Genomic DNA, 11,328 nt, shown 5'->3' with positions numbered 1-11,328 from the left:
GAAAAGCTACGCTATTTTTCCATTCTTTTATTTTATTTTTCTTTATTTATTTATTTATTAATTTTGTTTTAATTTTATTTTATTTATTTATTTTATTTCTTTTTTATTTATTTATCTTTCTATTTTATTTATTTATCTGATTTATTTGTTTATTTATTCTTTATATATCTTCATTATTTATTATCTATTTATTTTTATTTATTTATTTTTATTTCTATTTATTTGTTTTTATTTTTATTTATTTATTTGCTTATTTATTTATTTATTTATTTATTATTAATTTAATTTTTGCCTTTTGTGGTTGACATCGCGAGAGGAGAGAATTTCAAAGGTTCCTTTGAAATGTAGGTAGATGCCCTTCCTAATGGTATGGCAGATTATCGGACCCCTTCCTTGTCTTCCTAATGGTAGGCATATTATAATATCGTAGGTCCCTACGATCCAACTTCTAATTAGAAGTTTTGGAGAAAGTAGTCTCCAGCCTGGATTAACATTGGTGTCAAGAAAATTCCCCCCCTTCTCTCTCTCTCTCTCTCTCGTCTCTCTCTCTCTCTCTTCTCCTCTCCTCTCCTATCGTCCTTCTCTCTCCTCTCTCTCTCATCCTTTCATCATGTAACCTTGACCCTCCTTGATTTAGTCGTCTGTTCCGACCTTTTGAAAATACAGCCCATATTGGTACCGACCAGTGTACTACATGTGTTCTTTTTGATAGCAAATTGACCTCTGAGAATTATGCGGTCAATATATTAGTTTCAGGTGCGCAAAGAAAACGGGTTGTCAGGTCCAGTCATTTGTTTTGTGGGTGGGGACAATCGAACTTTGAAATTGTTTCCTTTGGTCCGGTTGTTCTACCGTTAACCAATTTTTGTTTTTATTTCAAGGTGAGTTGACGTCTGTCCCCGTCTCGGCCTAAACAGTTTCAGTCGGTATCAGCCAGTAGAAAGGAGTCAGTAACTGGATTCAGTAATCTACAACTGTGGAGTCAGCATGGGAGCAGCTTGAGTCAGTTTTGTGGACGTTCTACTGATGTCATAGTGGCGGCGCGGGATATGGTTTTACCTGTTGGCTTCGAACAGGTGGAGGATGTCTTCCTTCGTCGGTTTGGGTAGTTTCGTCCCTGGCGGCAGCGTTTGGCTGTCTTGACGACATTACTAAGTTCGTCTGTTGTTGTAATCTCATCATGGAGTGGGATTTCGTCCAAGTTCGTCCATGTTCGTAGCGTGTGGCTGTTTCAACGACTGGACCTCGTCTTGGAGTGCGACCTCGTCTTGGAGTGCGACCTCGTCCGTGTTCTGAATACTTGTGTTTAGGCAGTTAACCGGGGTGTTGTTTTTAATTTCAACCATTTTTGCAACAAAGTTTGTTTCCGGTAGCTAACTGCCTTGTTTTTATCGCGGTTTGGTTATGTCTTGTTATGTTTAACTGTGTATGTTATCCTTGAGGTTTTGTGTGTATTGCTGCTGTGGCTGTTTATTTCGTTGGGCATTAACGTAATTATTGTGACAAAGCTCTCACTTTTTAGTAACGTGTAATTGTCAAACTCAGTTCGACAGGTTGGTTTTGTACTATTGTTAGTAATTAAAGTTTTCTTTTTTATAAAGTTACTTTGGATTACTTTCTGGTTATTTATTAATCCAACTGATTGTATAGTGTAGCCTTTCAGATGGCTGTGTTTTTCAAACATTTAGGACAAGTTGTTTTTGGCTTCTGAATTTAATTTTGCTGCTCTGTATTTGATATTTGTGACTTGATTCAGATTTTTGTTTTATATGAATGAGACTAATTTTTCTTGTTCATTTAAATTTACTGACTCATTGTCAGTTTTGTGAATCTTAAACTTACACATACTAAGGTCATGTTTTTGTCATGTTTTTGCTCGTTCCTCCTTTGTCTGCGTTCAAATTCTCTAACTACACCAGATTATTCTCAGTATCCCGATATTTTTTAAACTAAAACGAACCCTGTAAGAACCCAATAGACTGGTCATAACACTTGGTATATTGAGGAACGCCTTTCGATCTTTTCAGAGACCTGCGTATTTTCTGGGAAATATTTTTATTTTACTTTTTTTACTTTATCAGACATGTTTTGAATATTCTTCCTCCGTTTTGTGTTCAGCTGCTGACTGGCTTCGTGAATTGTTACGTAAAAAAAACCTTAGTTTTGTAAATTACTAATCGCGATCTTAACATTTGTCTCTGGAAGTGACTGGCACCGCCGTTCGATTGCTTATTGCCAGTTCTTTAGAAAATTTCCATAAATGGTATAGGCTCATCTTGGATGAGGTTCAGTGGCAAATAATTTTCAAGATGTTAACTAATTAATCGAATGACGTACCTAATCATGCAGTTAAGTAGATAAAACTTGAGAAATCCAAATATCATTTAATGCATTGTATTTTCTTTTTTGTTTTTTCTTTATTGACCTTTTTTTGTTTTCCTTTTTTGTATCTATTCTTCCGTCCTGATTTTTTCCATGCCTGGATGCTTTCCCTATTGGAAGCCCCAAGCGCCTCAGTGGCGTGAATGGTATGGTCTTGGCCTGCCATATCCTGTGGATCGTTCCAGTTCGATGCTCGGGCATTCCCCAATGGTGGGGTTGGAGATGTGTTTCTGGTGATAAAAGTTCACTCTCGACGTGGCTCGGAAGCCACGTAAAGCCGTTGGTTGGTCCCGTTGCTGAATAACCGCTGGTTCCATGCAACGTGAAAACACCATACAAACAAACAAACCTATTGGATCTCCTTTGCTGTTAATAATAATTGCAAAGGGGACCAATAGGGAAAATCCCGTAAGAAAAAAATCAGGACGGAAGAACAGATACAACAAAGGAAAAAAAAGGTCAATAAAGAAAAAACAAGAAAGTAAATACAATGCATTAAATGATATCTGGAATTCTCAAGTTTTATCTACTGAACTGCATATTAGGTATACGTCATTCGATAATTCTTAAATAACGAAACCCTCAAAATTAATCGTAGCCAATTGAAACCATCATCCAAGATGAGCCGATACGATTTATGCAGTATGCAGTTCCAGTGCCGATCTTGTATCACCTTCTTACCAAATATCGCGTATTAGTATTATTGTTAGAGAGGATAATCCATTTCCACGAAAGCAACGATAGCAAGGAATTCTGATAATGAAACACAGTCCGGCTACAAAGTGCATGCTTCATACCTGCGAACCGATCAATCGTGAGGTAAACAAAACGCTGTTGAAGTGTAAAAAACTTGTTTTGTGAGTGAGAAGATGGATTATTAATAGCCGAGGGGGTGGGACCAGTCATTTGACGCCAGAAGAGAAAAAAAGAAAAAAACGAGGGACCCGAAATGATGAATGAATGAAAGGGGGTGCTTTTCGTGCAAAAGCTCCCAGACTTGTAGAGTAGAGAATAGAGGAGAGAGAGAGAAAGAAAATGGGCGTTTGGTTTGGGTTTTGGGGAATTCCATGAACTGGGAGAGTTTTAAAAGAATTCACCCCATGAAGAAGGTTATGAAGGTTTTCATGGCATTAGATTTTTACCTTTTACAGAAATAAGACTGGTGGCCATCAGTGAATAATGTCTTTTTCCTTAGTTTAAAAGTCTTACGTTCAGATCTGGAAAAACTTACAATGGACCTGGAACAGGTAAACATACCTTATAATAGATTAGCCTTAAACACACACAGGAGAGGATTGCTTAGTGATAAATGGTAGGGATCGCAATAGCTCATCAAAGGGGTCCGACTTGTTGCTGAATTTAGAAACGCTTTTGCTCAGAAAACAATAAAAGGCTGCAAGGCTGGGTGAAATTCTCGTTTTCCTGTTTCCTCACTCTCCTTGGTTAAATACCTTATTTGGATAAATACGAGTTTTTGGAAAAAGAGCAATTGATCGTCCTTATCCCTTTTCTGGTGTATGTTACCCTTCTCGTGAAAATGTTGAAAATACTTTCAACAAACTGGATTGCAACGTATTTCTCGTTCATTTCCACCTGAGGGTTTATAGGATGTGTATTTCTTGGTGATATAAGTTCATTTTTCCACTTTTCCTCGACGTGGTTCGGAAGTCCGACGTGAAACCGTTGGTTGGTCCCGTCCCCCCCCCCCCCCCCGCTGAATAACCGCTTGTTCCACGCAACGTCAAAAACGATGATACAAAACAAACCGCTGAATGAAAATTTGTGAAATAATCTAGTTGAGGCGAATAAACAAGCCATATCCTGGGATAAATACTAAAGGAAAAAATGATAGTAAACGATCAAGTCTGCGACTAAATCCGGTGGCTGGGGAGCGAGCGAAGCTGAGGGAATGCGAACGTTAGAATTTACTGAAAGTGAGTCTATTAAGAATGAAATCACACTTGCGTCTTCAGTTACTCGAGTCTGGCGTATGCAAAGATTTATGTTTTTTTTTTTTTCGTGACTCACATGAAATATTGAGGAGCAAGACTACTTAACGTTATTTGTGCGTTGGAATAATCCAGGTTTGGGCCTTTTAGGGCGGAGCAAATGAGACGTTTTTCTTCTGGTTGGAGCAATTCGAACTTCCTCATTGAAACCATTCATAATTGGCGGGTAATTTTTTAAGAAAATTTTGTCGTTGGTATGTCTGATTTGTATGTATGTATTAATGATCCTTACATTCGAAATAGATTTCGGCAACATGAGTTACTTTGCAACAGAGGAGATACGAGAGAGAGAGAGAGAGAGAAGAAGGAAGAGTGAGAGAGAGGAGAGAGAGAGAGCTCCCATCATAGACATAAATGGTATGAATGCGTTTTATTGAAAGAAGAACTGGATTTGAAACAGCTACTTTTGGCTAAAGAGTGTAAGCATCTTCTTCGCTGACGTAACTAGTATATTAGTTTACGATGCCTACTTTTCCGAAGCGAAACTGGACTTAGTGCCCCCCTTCCCCCCCACCTCACCCCATCCCCCGCCCCCAGGTCTGAACGCAAGTCAACCCTTTTCCGCGTTCCTTTGACCATACCAAACTGCCTATAATGTCTGATGTCTATCTTTTTTTTATGTGTTTTTCACCGCCTGAGGCTTGCTATTTTTATATGCACCTCGCTGCGGTTATTTCAGTGACTGGGAAGAAGCTGTGTATCTCTCTCTCTCTCTCTCTCTCCTCTCTCTCATTCCTGCTCTCGTCTCTCTCTCTCCTCTTCAGCAGAAAACGCTGTTTGATCTGGGCAGTTTTTGTGAATCGTTAAAACTTACATACTAAGGTCATGTTTTGTAATGTTTTGCTCCTTCCTCCTTTGTCTGCTTCAATCTCTACCAGATTATTCTCAGTCCCGATATTTTTAAATAAAGAACCTGTAGAACCCATAGACGGTACATAACACTGGTATAATGAGGAAGACTTTCGATCTTTTCAGAGACCTGCGTATTCTCGGGAAATGTTTTTATTTATTTTTTTTTCTTTATTCAGACATGTTTTGAATATTCTTCCTCCGTTTTGTGTTCAGCTGCTGACTGGCATCGTGAATTGTTACGTAAAAAAACCTTAGTTTTGTAAATTACTAATCGTCGATCTTAACATTTGTCTCTGGAAGTGACTGGCACCGCCGTTCGATTTGCTTATTGCCAGTTCTTTAGAAAATTTCCATAAATCGTATCGGCTCATCTTGGATGAGGTTCAATGGCACGTAATTTTCAAGACCTGTTTAAAAATTAATAATCGAATGACGTACCTAATCATGTAGTTAAGTAGATAAAACTTGAGAAATCCAGATATAATTTGATTCATTGTATTTAGTTTCTTGTTTTTTTCTTTATTGACCTTTTTTTTTTTCCTTTGTTGTATCTGTTCTTCCGTCCTGATTGTTTCCATGCCGGGATGCTTTCCCTATTGGAGCCCCAAGCGCCTCAGTGGCGTGACCGTATGGTCTTGGCCTGCCACATCTGTGGTCGCCAGTTCGATTCTCGGGCATTCCACTGTGGGGTGAGAGATGTGTCTTTCTGGATGATAAAAGAAGTTCACTCTCGACGTGGCTCGGAAGCCACGTAAAGCCGTTGGTTGTACTGCTTGGCTAATAAAACCGCTGGTTCCATGCAACGTGAAAACACCATACAAACAAACAAACCTATTCGATCCCCTTTGCTGTTAATAATAATAGCAAAGGGGATCCAATAAGAAAAAATCAGGACGTAAGAACAGATACAACAAAGGAAAAAAAAGGTCAATAAAGAAAAAACAAGAAAGTAAATAGAATGCATTAAATGATATCTGGAATTCTCAAGTTTTATCTACTGAACTGCATGATTAGGTACGTCATTCGATTAATTCTTAAAAGGATCATTAAAATTACGTGCCACTTGAACCTCATCCAAGATGAGCCGATACGATTTATGCAGTATGCAGTTCCAGTGCCGATCTTGTATCACCTTCTTACCAAATATCGCGTATTAGTATTATTGTTAGAGAGGATAATCCATTTCCACGAAAGCACGATAGCAGGGAATTCTGATAATGAAACACAGCCTGGCTACGAAGTGCATGCTTCATACCTGCGAACCGATCAATCGTGAGGTAAACAAAAGCTGTTGAAGTGTAAAAACTTGTTTGTGAGTGAGAAGATGGATTATTATAGCCGAGGGGACCCCAGTATTTGACGCCAGAAGAGAAAAAAAAGCGAGCGACCCGAAATGATGAATGAATGAAAGGGGGTGCTTAGGAAGCAGAGTAGAGAGAGAGAGAGAGAGAGAGAGAGAGAGAGAGAGAGAGAGAGAGAGAGAGAGAGAGAGAGAGAGAGAGAAACTGGCGTTGTTGGTTTGGGATCCATGAACTGGGAGAGTTTTAAGAATTACCATGAAGAAGGTATGAAGGTTATGGCATTAGATTTTCCTTTTACAGAAATAAGGCTGATGAATAATGTCGTATTCCTTATGTACAGATCTGGAAAACTTACAATGGGCCTGGTGAGGAAACCTTGACCTGGAGAATTTTAAGAATTACTATGAAGAAGGGTGTGAAGGTTATGGCATTAGATTTCCCTTTTACAGAAATAAGACTGGTGTCATCAGTGAATAATGTCTTATTCCTTAGTTTAAAGTCTTACGTACAGATCTGGAAAACTTACAATGGACCTGGAAGGTAACATGCCTTATAATAAATTAGCCTTAACACACACAGGAGAGATTGCGTGATAAAGGGAGGGACGCAGCTCGTCAAAGGGGTCCGACTTGTTGCTGATTAGACGCTTTTTGTCAGAAAAAAAGGCTGCAAGGCTGTGAAAATTCTCGTTTCCTGTTTCCTCTCTCTCTTGGTTAAAATACCATTATTTGAGATAATACGAGTCTTGGCAAAGAGTAATTGATCGTCCTTATCCTATGGAGCATGTTACCTTCTCGTGAAATGTGAAAATACTTTACGAAATGGATGCAAGTATTCTCGTTCATTCCACTGAGGGGTTAGAGATGTGTATTTCTGGTGAGAGAAGGTTCATCACTCTCGACGTGGTTCGGAAGTCATGTGAAGCCGTTGGTTGGTCCCGTTGCCGAATAACCGCTGGTTCCACGCAACGTAAAAACATGATATAAACAAACCTCCTGAATGAAAAATGTGGAATAATCTAGTTGAGGCGAATAAACAGCTATATCTGGGATAAATACGAAGGAAAAATGAGAGCAAAACGATCAGTCTACGACAAATTCATACGTGGCTGGGGAGCGAGCGAAGCTGAGGGAATGCGAACGTTAGATTACTGAAAAGTGACGCTATTAAGAAGAACACACTTGCGTCTTCATTACTCGAGTCTGGCGTATGCAAAGATTTATGTTTTTTTTTTTTCGTGACTCATGAATATTGAGGAGAAGACCTCTTAACGTTATTTGTGCTTGAGAATCCAGGTTTGGCCTTTTAGCGGCAATGAGACGTTTTTCTGTTGGAGCTTTGGAACTTCCGCATTGAAACCATTCATAATTGAGGGTTATTTATTTATTTATTTTTTTAAATTTAGTTGTATGTCTGAATGTATGTATGTATATGACTTTTACATTCGAGTAAATTTCGGAACATGAGTTACTTTGCAACAGAGAGAGAGAGAGAGAGAGAGAGAGAGAGAGAGAGAGAGAGAGAGAGAGCTCCCATATAGCATAAATGGTATGAATGCGTTTATTGAAAGAAGAACTGATCGGAAAAGCTACTTTGGAAGGAGAGTGTAAGCATCTCTCGCTGACGTAACTAATATATAGTTTACGATGCCTACTTTTCCAAGCGAAACTGGACTTATACACCTCCCCCCTTTCCCTCCCCCGTTCCTCCCCCTCCCCCCTCCTTCCCCGTTCCCAGGCTGAACGCAATTTAACCTTTTCCAGTTCTTTGACCATAGCAACTGCCTATAATGTCTGTCTATCTTTTTTTATCTATTTTTCACGCCTGAGGCTGCTATTTTTATATGCACCGCTGCGGTTATTCAATGACTGAAGAAGCTGTGTATACTCTCTCTCTCTTTCTCTCTCTCTCTCTCTCAGCAGAACGCTGTTTGATCTGTATATCTCTACAGTTTACTTGGGCATCTGTCTGTTCATCTGTCTATCGACCGTTTGTTTAGAAAGAAGTTTGTCATGATAGAAGTTCCCACAGTTACCCATTGACGGGAGAAGCTGTACACGTCTCTCTCCCACACTCGTCCTTGTCCCTCTGTGGGATTGTGGGATCCTTCCTCGGTGGGTTTCCCTCATAAAATTGTGGGTGAGGTCTGAGTAGTAGTAGCATCAGCTGTAGCCCCCTACCGCTGCCGTCCGCCGCCACCGCGGCCGGGTCAATACAACGAATAGGTCGGTAAGTTCTTCTGGCCTCGTTCAGGACTCCTCCAAGAGGCGCTTAGGAAAGCTAGAGGTGGATGGAGCGCCTCTCGAGTGCCCGACTCGACTCAGTCAAGTCGGAGCTCAGGCACAGAGAGAGAGAGAGAGAGAGAGAGGAGGCGGGGGAGGAGGGATGATACCGAGAGAGAGAGTTTAGGAGAAAAGCGGCGAGAGAGAGATGAGAGAGAAGAGAAGAAGAGAGGAGAAGAGAAAGGGTGTCACTATGAAACATAAGCTGCTGGTGTTGTGAGTCTTGTGGTAATTCATGGTTTTCGCCCTTTTTATGTAAATATTATCATCATCGCTGTTCCTTTTGAATGATTTCTCCTTCGTTTTATGTCTTTTCTGAATCCTTATCTTTCTTTCTTTCTCATCCTCCTCTTCCCACTCCTCTCATCCTTTCCCTTCAGTTGGCAGTGTTGCCAGGACACCGATGTCGGACGACCTCCTCCGCCTCTTGTCACTTCGTAAATGTCGGTGCCCTCGATAAGCACAGGCCATTTGTCCCTCAATCTTTCACAGATCTCCTTTGAATCAACCGACCCATTGATTCGGTGACGTGATCCTTCGAGAAGACTCCTGAGGACAAAGTTACACCAGAGGGAAATCATGCGGTTGTGGTACATCTGGAAACTCCTCATCTAGCCTCCTCCTCTTCCTCCACCTCTCCCTCCGTCCAGCGTGAGGAGGAGGAGGAGGAGGAGGAGGAGGTCTCTCCCTCCCACCAGCCTCTCTCTACCGCTATCGTACTAGTTGTCGCTTGTCAGTGGAAGCGTGTGGTAGTAGAGATTTTTTTGAGCTGTCGCTCCTTCGCCCTCGTTTGGACCTATTTTTTTACTTTTATTTACGACAGGGCCGTTTCTGAGAGTGGTTTCACATTCCTTCGGGATATATATATATACACTACTGCGTTCGAGGACTGAGCGTCGGCTTACCAGGGCCGCCGCCGACGACCCGACGGACGGACTTTCCTCCGAAAGTGCCACCCGAGGAAGGGGAGAGTGACTGACTCTACACTCGAAGGTAGGGTCGCGGAGAGAGAGAGAGAGTGTGTCAGGGAGATAAAGTTGCATCCTCCCGCTTATTATTCCCGCGTGGTTTCCAGCAGCTCGATGCCCTGCGACGGGAATGATATGCCGGGGGGAGGAGGAGGAGGAGAGGAGGAGCAGGAGGAGCTTTCGCGAAAGGAGTTATTATTTTAGCGAAGGCTCTCTCGTTCTCGTTTTTCTCGCTGTTGGATTCAGTCCGTTCGTCTGTGAACTAGGGGCACTGAAACTTTGGAACTTAGTCGAGTCATATATATATATATATATATATATATATATATATATATATATATATATATATATATATATATTTAATCAACGATGACAAGATTATGGTTATGGCATGTGCGTATTTTCTTCATTTAAACACGTCAACATAACAACTGAATAAACACATGTATTATTGAACGCTTCACTTCGCTTCACGTTGAATATATATTTAAAACAATTCTTTATACTTTTCAGTTAATCCCTTTTTATTTAAACTGGTCAACATAACTGAATAAACTTATGTATTATTGAACGCTTCACTTCGCTTCACGTTGAGTATAGATTCAAAACCATTCTTTATATACTTTTCTGTTATAAATAACTTTTTTGTTATAGCAACCATGTGCACGATACACTTCCAGTTTAGGAAAAAAAATGGTGCTTTGTTCGAAGTTGCAAAACTCCTTTTTGTTGAGGCCTTCACTGCATCCTGCTCGCGCTCAGTGTTTACGTCAGAACGGCTGCAGATCCTGAGGCCAGTTGCCTCGCAGTATGAAGCATTCCATTTGGCTCTGCACGTATGGCTGGCTGGCATTCCGTTGCTACAGATATTTCGACAGCAAACTTTTGGAGTGCCGGCTATTTCTTTTGGTTTTCCTGGGGAGGGGGTGGGGACGAGTGGTGTATATTTTGATTCAGTGAGCATCCTGGCCAAGTCTGTTGAGGTACACTATATAGAGGGATACTATATATATATATATATATATGTTATATATATATATATATATATATATATATATATATAATCTAATTATATATATTATATATATAATAATATATAATAGTATGTATATCTATATGTATATTTATAATGATTTATATAATTTGTATTTGTTTGATATAATTAGAAGTATCCCTTTAGCTAGTGTATGTATATATATATATATATATATAGTATTATATATACATACACACACATATATATACATACAAACATATTTTAATATATTTAAAGTAATATGTAATTATTATATTAAATTATAATATTTAACTATACTATATATACACTCAAAGTTGAAGTTTGGAGATCTATTGGAGCTTTGAGCATTTTCTTATCAATACGTAAATCACTCGTTTGTTTTCATTTCCCTCCCCCCCTCCCCCCTGCTATATAACTTACCTATCCATGTTTACTTATACGCTTAAGGTTTACAGTTTCGCTGTTTCGCTGCTATTTACGAGTCACAAAGCAGATAAGTCAACGACGAAGTAGTCC

Source organism: Macrobrachium nipponense, chromosome 31 (assembly GCF_015104395.2).
Source record: "Macrobrachium nipponense isolate FS-2020 chromosome 31, ASM1510439v2, whole genome shotgun sequence".
Lineage (NCBI taxonomy): Eukaryota > Metazoa > Arthropoda > Malacostraca > Decapoda > Palaemonidae > Macrobrachium > Macrobrachium nipponense.
The sequence above is the reverse complement of the archived record's forward strand: the minus strand, read 5'-3'. Positions refer to the sequence as shown.